Here is a 9,507-nt window from a genome sequence, read left to right as displayed (position 1 = left end):
CTACATTAAAACTGCAGATAACTACTTAAAAATTCACTTCCTTGAATTGATAATAGGTTTTTCTTTGTCATTTTAAACAGATTCCAGTCAAAATCGGCTTCTTCGATTCATATCGTATCTAAAACCGCATCAAAACTGCAAATATCAGTTTAAACTATCATTTTTTGATACAAACAGTTATATATTCATGTCAATATCTTTCAAATTCTAGTCAAAATCGGCGTCTTTGGGCATTTTAGTAACGAAAACCTTAATAAACTATTAGATTTCGACGTAAGGCAACCTTTCTGAGTCAAATAGTTGCCGATTTCGATAAAATCTTAGTCAGAATCTGCTTTTTCGCCTCTTATTGTACCCAAATCTACCTTAGAAATGCAGATATATACTTAAAACACCTTCTTTTGGGACAAATAATTGGTTTTCGCCCTTGATTTACGGAAGATTATAGCCAAAACATGCATTTTCATAACTTAGCGAACTGAAATCTACATTAAAACTGCAGATAATTACTTAAAAATTCACTTCCTTGAATTGATAATAGGTTTTTCTTTGTCATTTTAAACAGATTCCAGTCAAAATCGGCTTCTTCTACTCATATCGTACCTAAAACCGCATCAAAACTGCAAATATCAGTTTAAACTATCATTTTTTGATACAAACAGTTATATATTCATGTCAATATCTTTCAAATTTTAGTCAAAATCGGGGTCTTTGGGCATTTTAGTAACGAAAACCTTAATAAACTATTAGATTTCGACGTAAGGCAACCTTTCTGAGTCAAATAGTTGCCGATTTCGATAAAATCTTAGTCAGAATCTGCTTTTTCACTTCTTATTGTACCCAAATCTACCTTAGAAATGCAGATATATACTTAAAACACCTTCTTTTGGGACAAATAATTGATTTTCGCCCTTGATTTACGGAAGATTATAGCCAAAACATGCATTTTCATAACTTAGCGAACTGAAATCTACATTAAAACTGCAAATAGCTACTTAAAAATTCACTTCCTTGAATTGATAATAGGTTTTTCTTTGTCATTTTAAACAGATTCCAGTCAAAATCGGCTTCTTCGATTCATATCGTATCTAAAACCGCATCAAAACTGCAAATATCAGTTTAAACTATCATTTTTTGATACAAACAGTTATATATTCATGTCAATATCTTTCAAATTCTAGTCAAAATCGGCGTCTTTGGGCATTTTAATAACGAAAACCTTAATAAACTATTAGATTTCGACGTAAGGCAACCTTTCTGAGTCAAATAGTTGCCGATTTCGATAAAATCTTAGTCAGAATCTGCTTTTTCGCCTCTTATTGTACCCAAATCTACCTTAGAAATGCAGATATATACTTAAAACACCTTCTTTTGGGACAAATAATTGGTTTTCGTACTTGATTTACGGAAGATTATAGCCAAAACATGCATTTTCATAACTTAGCGAACTGAAATCTACATTAAAACTGCAGATAACTACTTAAAAATTCACTTCCTTGAATTGATAATAGGTTTTTCTTTGTCATTTTAAACAGATTCCAGTCAAAATCGGCTTCTTCGACTCATATCGTACCTAAAACCGCATCAAAACTGCAAATATCAGTTTAAACTATCATTTTTTGATACAAACAGTTATATATTCATGTCAATATCTTTCAAATTCTAGTCAAAATCGGCGTCTATGGGCATTTTAGTAACGAAAACCATAATAAACTATTAGATTTCGACGTAAGGCAACCTTTTTGACTCAAATAGTTGCCGAGTTCGATAAAATCTTAGTCAGAATCTGCTTTTTCGCCTCTTATTGTACCCAAATCTACCTTAGAAATGCAGATATATACTTAAAACACCTTCTTTTGGGACAAATAATTGGTTTTCGCCCTTGATTTACGGAAGATTATAGCCAAAACATGCATTTTCATAACTTAGCGAACTGATAAACTAATATATTTTGACGTAAGGCAACCTTTCTGAGTCAAATAGTTGCCGATTTCGATAAAATCTTAGTCAGAATCTGCTTTTTCGCCTCTTATTGTACCCAAATCTACCTTAGAAATGCAGATATATACTTAAAACACCTTCTTTTGGGACAAATAATTGGTTTTCGCCCTTGATTTACGGAAGATTATAGCCAAAACATGCATTTTCATAACTTAGCGAACTGAAATCTACATTAAAACTGCAGATAATTACTTAAAAATTCACTTCCTTGAATTGATAATAGGTTTTTCTTTGTCATTTTAAACAGATTCCAGTCAAAATCGGCTTCTTCTACTCCTATCGTACCTAAAACCGCATCAAAACTGCAAATATCAGTTTAAACTATCATTTTTTGATACAAACAGTTATATATTCATGTCAATATCTTTCAAATTTTAGTCAAAATCGGGGTCTTTGGGCATTTTAGTAACGAAAACCTTAATAAACTATTAGATTTCGACGTAAGGCAACCTTTCTGAGTCAAATAGTTGCCGATTTCGATAAAATCTTAGTCAGAATCTGCTTTTTCACTTCTTATTGTACCCAAATCTACCTTAGAAATGCAGATATATACTTAAAACACCTTCTTTTGGGACAAATAATTGATTTTCGCCCTTGATTTACGGAAGATTATAGCCAAAACATGCATTTTCATAACTTAGCGAACTGAAATCTACATTAAAACTGCAAATAGCTACTTAAAAATTCACTTCCTTGAATTGATAATAGGTTTTTCTTTGTCATTTTAAACAGATTCCAGTCAAAATCGGCTTCTTCGATTCATATCGTATCTAAAACCGCATCAAAACTGCAAATATCAGTTTAAACTATCATTTTTTGATACAAACAGTTATATATTCATGTCAATATCTTTCAAATTCTAGTCAAAATCGGCGTCTTTGGGCATTTTAGTAACGAAAACCTTAATAAACTATTAGATTTCGACGTAAGGCAACCTTTCTGAGTCAAATAGTTGCCGATTTCGATAAAATCTTAGTCAGAATCTGCTTTTTCGCCTCTTATTGTACCCAAATCTACCTTAGAAATGCAGATATATACTTAAAACACCTTCTTTTGGGACAAATAATTGGTTTTCGTACTTGATTTACGGAAGATTATAGCCAAAACATGCATTTTCATAACTTAGCGAACTGAAATCTACATTAAAACTGCAGATAACTACTTAAAAATTCACTTCCTTGAATTGATAATAGGTTTTTCTTTGTCATTTTAAACAGATTCCAGTCAAAATCGGCTTCTTCGACTCATATCGTACCTAAAACCGCATCAAAACTGCAAATATCAGTTTAAACTATCATTTTTTGATACAAACAGTTATATATTCATGTCAATATCTTTCAAATTCTAGTCAAAATCGGCGTCTATGGGCATTTTAGTAACGAAAACCTTAATAAACTATTAGATTTCGACGTAAGGCAACCTTTCTGAGTCAAATAGTTGCCGATTTCGATAAAATCTTAGTCAGAATCTGCTTTTTCGCCTCTTATTGTACCCAAATCTACCTTAGAAATTCAGATATATACTTAAAACACCTTTTCTGGGACAAATAATTGGTTTTCGCCCTTGATTTACTGAAGATTATAGCCAAAACATGCATCTTCATTACTTAGCGAACTGAAATCTACATTAAAACTGCAGATAACTACTTAAAAATTCGCTTCCTTGAATTGATAATAGGTTTTTCTTTGTCATTTTAAACAGATTCCAGTCAAAATCGGCTTCTTCGACTCATATCGTACCTAAAACCGCATCAAAACTGCAAATATCAGTTTAAACTATCATTTTTTGATACAAACAGTTATATATTCATGTCAATATCTTTCAAATTCTAGTCAAAATCGGCGTCTTTGGGCATTTTAGTAACGAAAACCTTAATAAACTATTAGATTTCGACGTAAGGCAACCTTTCTGAGTCAAATAGTTGCCGATTTCGATAAAATCTTAGTCAGAATCTGCTTTTTCGCCTTTTATTGTACCCAAATCTACCTTAGAAATGCAGATATATACTTAAAACACCTTTTTTGGGACAAATAATTGGTTTTCGCCCTTGATTTACGGAAGATTATAGCCAAAACATGCATCTTCATAACTTAGCGAACTGAAATCTACATTAAAACTGCAGATAACTACTTAAAAATTCACTTCCTTGAATTGATAATAGGTTTTTCTTTGTCATTTTAAACAGATTCCAGTCAAAATCGGCTTCTTCGACTCATATCGTACCTAAAACCGCATCAAAACTGCAAATATCAGTTTAAACTATCATTTTTTGATACAAAGAGTTATATATTCATGTCAATATCTTTCAAATTCTAGTCAAAATCGGCGTCTTTGGGCATTTTAGTAACGAAAACCCTAATAAACTATTAGATTTCGACGTAAGGCAACCTTTCTGAGTCAAATAGTTGCCGATTTCGATAAAATCTTAGTCAGAATCTGCTTTTTCGCCTCTTATTGTACCCAAATCTACCTTAGAAATGCAGATTTATACTTAAAACACCTTCTTTTGGGACAAATAATTGGTTTTCGCCCTTGATTTACGGAAGATTATAGCCAAAACATGCATTTTCATAACTTAGCGAAATGAAATCTTCATTAAAACTGCAGATAACTAGTTAAAAATTCACTTCCTTGAATTGATAATAGGTTTTTCTTTGTCATTTTAAACAGATTCCAGTCAAAATCGGCTTCTTCGATTCATATCGTATCTAAAACCTCATCAAAACTGCAAATATCAGTTTAAACTAACATTTTTTGATACAAACAGTTATATATTCATGTCAATATCTTTCAAATTCTAGTCAAAATCGGCGTCTTTGGGCATTTTAGTAACGAAAACCTTAATAAACTATTAGATTTCGACGTAAGGCAACCTTTCTGAGTCAAATAGTTGCCGAGTTCGATAAAATCTTAGTCAGAATCTGCTTTTTCGCCTCTTATTGTACCCAAATCTACCTTAGAAATGCAGATATATACTTAAAACACCTTCTTTTGGGATAAATAATTGGTTTTCGCCCTTGATTTACGGAAGATAATAGCCAAAACATGCATTTTCATAACTTAGCGAACTGAAATCTACATTAAAACTGCAGATAACTACTTAAAAATTCACTTCCTTGAATTGATAATAGGTTTTTCTTTGTCATTTTAAACAGATTCCAGTCAAAATCGGCTTCTTCGATTCATATCGTATCTAAAACCGCATCAAAACTGCAAATATCAGTTTAAACTATCATTTTTTGATACAAACAGTTATATATTCATGTCAATATCTTTCAAATTCTAGTCAAAATCGGCGTCTTTGGACATTTTAGTAACGAAAACCTTAATAAACTATTAGATTTCGACGTAAGGCAACCTTTCTGAGTCAAATAGTTGCCGATTTCGATAAAATCTTAGTCAGAATCTGCTTTTTCGCCTCTTATTGTACCCAAATCTACCTTAGAAATGCAGATTTATACTTAAAACACCTTCTTTTGGGACAAATAATTGGTTTTCGCCCTTGATTTACGGAAGATTATAGCCAAAACATGCATTTTCATAACTTAGCGAACTGAAATCTACATTAAAACTGCAGATAACTACTTAAAAATTCACTTCCTTGAATTGATAATAGGTTTTTCTTTGTCATTTTAAACAAATTCCAGTCAAAATCGGCTTCTTCGATTCATATCGTATCTAAAACCGCATCAAAACTGCAAATATCAGTTTAAACTATCATTTTTTTATACAAACAGTTATATATTCATGTCAATATCTTTCAAATTCTAGTCAAAATCGGCGTCTTTGGGCATTTTAGTAACGAAAACCTTAATAAACTATTAGATTTCGACGTAAGGCAACCTTTCTGAGTCAAATAGTTGCCGATTTCGATAAAATCTTATTCAGAATCTGCTTTTTCGCCTCATATTGTACCCAAATCTAAATTAGACATGCAGATATATACTTAAAACACCTTCTTTTGGGACAAATAATTGGTTTTCGCCCTTAATTTACGGAAGATTATAGCCAAAACATGCATTTTCATAACTTAGCGAAATGAAATCTACATTAAAACTGCAGATAACTACTTAAAAATTCACTTCCTTGAATTGATAATAGGTTTTTCTTTGTCATTTTAAACAGATTCCAGTCAAAATCGGCTTCTTCGATTCATATCGTATCTAAAACCGCATCAAAACTGCAAATATCAGTTTAAACTATCATTTTTTGATACAAACAGTTATATATTCATGTCAATATCTTTCAAATTCTAGTCAAAATCGGCGTCTTTGGACATTTTAGTAATGAAAACCTTAATAAACTATTAGATTTCGACGTAAGGCAACCTTTCTGAGTCAAATAGTTGCCGATTTCGATAAAATCTTAGTCAGAATCTGCTTTTTCGCCTCTTATTGTACCCAAATCTACCTTAGAAATGCAGATTTATACTTAAAACACCTTCTTTTGGGACAAATAATTGGTTTTCGCCCTTGATTTACGGAAGATTATAGCCAAAACATGCATTTTCATAACTTAGCGAACTGAAATCTACATTAAAACTGCAGATAACTACTTAAAAATTCACTTCCTTGAATTGATAATAGGTTTTTCTTTGTCATTTTAAACAAATTCCAGTCAAAATCGGCTTCTTCGATTCATATCGTATCTAAAACCGCATCAAAACTGCAAATATCAGTTTAAACTATCATTTTTTTATACAAACAGTTATATATTCATGTCAATATCTTTCAAATTCTAGTCAAAATCGGCGTCTTTGGGCATTTTAGTAACGAAAACCTTAATAAACTATTAGATTTCGACGTAAGGCAACCTTTCTGAGTCAAATAGTTGCCGATTTCGATAAAATCTTATTCAGAATCTGCTTTTTCGCCTCATATTGTACCCAAATCTACCTTAGACTATTAGATTTCGACGTAAGGCAACCTTTCTGAGTCAAATAGTTGCCGATTTCGATAAAATCTTAGTCAGAATCTGCTTTTTCGCCTCTTATTGTACCCAAATCTACCTTAGAAATGCAGATATATACTTAAAACACCTTCTTTTGGGACAAATAATTGGTTTTCGCCCTTGATTTACGGAAGATTATAGCCAAAACATGCATTTTCATAACTTAGCGAACTGAAATCTACATTAAAACTGCAGATAACTACTTAAAAATTCACTTCCTTGAATTGATAATAGGTTTTTCTTTGTCATTTTAAACAGATTCCAGTCAAAATCGGCTTCTTCGATTCATATCGTATCTAAAACCGCATCAAAACTGCAAATATCAGTTTAAACTATCATTTTTTGATACAAACAGTTATATATTCATGTCAATATCTTTCAAATTCTAGTCAAAATCGGCGTCTTTGGGCATTTTAGTAACGAAAACCTTAATAAACTATTAGATTTCGACGTAAGGCAACCTTTCTGAGTCAAATAGTTGCCGATTTCGATAAAATCTTAGTCAGAATCTGCTTTTTCGCCTCTTATTGTACCCAAATCTACCTGAGAAATGCAGATATATATTTAAAACACCTTCTTTTGGAACAAATAATTGGTTTTCGCCCTTGATTTACGGAAGATTATAGCCAAAACATGCATTTTCATAACTTAGCGAACTGAAATCTACATTAAAAATGCAGATAACTACTTAAAAATTCACTTCCTTGAATTGATAATAGGTTTTTCTTTGTCATTTTAAACAGATTCCAGTCAAAATCGGCTTCTTCGATTCATATCGTATCTAAAACCGCATCAAAACTGCAAATATCAGTTTAAACTATCATTTTTTGATACAAACAGTTATATATTCATGTCAATATCTTTCAAATTCTAGTCAAAATCGGCGTCTTTGGGCATTTTAGTAACGAAAACCTTAATAAACTATTAGATTTCGACGTAAGGCAACCTTTCTGAGTCAAATAGTTGCCGATTTCGATAAAATCTAAGTCAGAATCTGCTTTTTCGCCTCTTATTGTACCCAAATCTACCTTAGAAATGCAGATATATACTTAAAACACCTTCTTTTGGGACAAATAATTGGTTTTCGCCCTTGATTTACGGAAGATTATAGCCAAAACATGCATTTTCATAACTTAGCGAACTGAAATCTACATTAAAACTGCAGATAACTACTTAAAAATTCACTTCCTTGAATTGATAATAGGTTTTTCTTTGTCATTTTAAACAGATTCCAGTCAAAATCGGCTTCTTCCATTCATACCGTATCTAAAACCGCATCAAAACAGTTATATATTCATGTCAATATCTTTCAAATTCTAGTCAAAATCGGCGTCTTTGGGCATTTTAGTAACGAAAACCTTAATAAACTATTAGATTTCGACGTAAGGCAACCTTTCTGAGTCAAATAGTTGCCGATTTCGATAAAATCTTAGTCAGAATCTGCTTTTTCGCCTCTTATTGTACACAAATCTACCTTAGAAATGCAGATATATACTTAAAACAATTTCTTTTGGGACAAATAATTGGTTTTCGCCCTTGATTTACGGAAGATTATAGCCAAAACATGCATTTTCATAACTTAGCGAACTGAAATCTACATTAAAACTGCAGATAACTACTTAAAAATTCACTTCCTTGAATTGATAATAGGTTTTTCTTTGTCATTTTAAACATGTTCCAGTCAAAATCGGCTTCTTCGATTCATATCGTATCTAAAACCGCATCAAAACTGCAAATATCAGTTTAAACTATCATTTTTTGATACAAACAGTTATATATTCATGTCAATATCTTTCAAATTCTAGTCAAAATTGGCGTCTTTGGGCATTTTAGTTACGAAAACCTTAATAAGCTATTAGATTTCGACGTAAGGCAACCTTTCTAAGTCAAATAGTTGCCGATTTCGATAAAATCTTAGTCAGAATCTGCTTTTTCGCCTCTTATTGTACCCAAATCTACCTTAGAAATGCAGATATATACTTAAAACACCTTCTTTTGGGACAAATAATTGGTTTTCGCCCTTGATTTACGGAAGATTATAGCCAAAACATGCATTTTCATAACTTAGCGAACTGAAATCTACATTAAAACTGCAGATAACTACTTAAAAATTCACTTCCTTGAATTGATAATAGGTTTTTCTTTGTCATTTTAAACAGATTCCAGTCAAAATCGGCTTCTTCGATTCATATCGTATCTAAAACCGCATCAAAACTGCAAATATCAGTTTAAACTATCATTTTTTGATACAAACAGTTATATATTCATGTCAATATCTTTCAAATTCTAGTCAAAATCGGCGTCTTTGGGCATTTTAGTAACGAAAACCTTAATAAACTATTAGATTTCGACGTAAGGCAACCTTTCTGAGTCAAATAGTTGCCGATTTCGATAAAATCTAAGTCAGAATCTGCTTTTTCGCCTCTTATTGTACCCAAATCTACCTTAGAAATGCAGATATATACTTAAAACACCTTCTTTTGGGACAAATAATTGGTTTTCGCCCTTGATTTACGGAAGATTATAGCCAAAACATGCATTTTCATAACTTAGCGA

The sequence above is a fragment of the Cylas formicarius genome, unplaced genomic scaffold, assembly GCF_029955315.1.
Source record: "Cylas formicarius isolate icCylForm1 unplaced genomic scaffold, icCylForm1.1 PGA_scaffold_14__1_contigs__length_1757220, whole genome shotgun sequence".
Classification (NCBI taxonomy): Eukaryota; Metazoa; Arthropoda; class Insecta; order Coleoptera; family Brentidae; genus Cylas; species Cylas formicarius.
Note: the sequence above shows the minus strand (reverse complement) of the source record.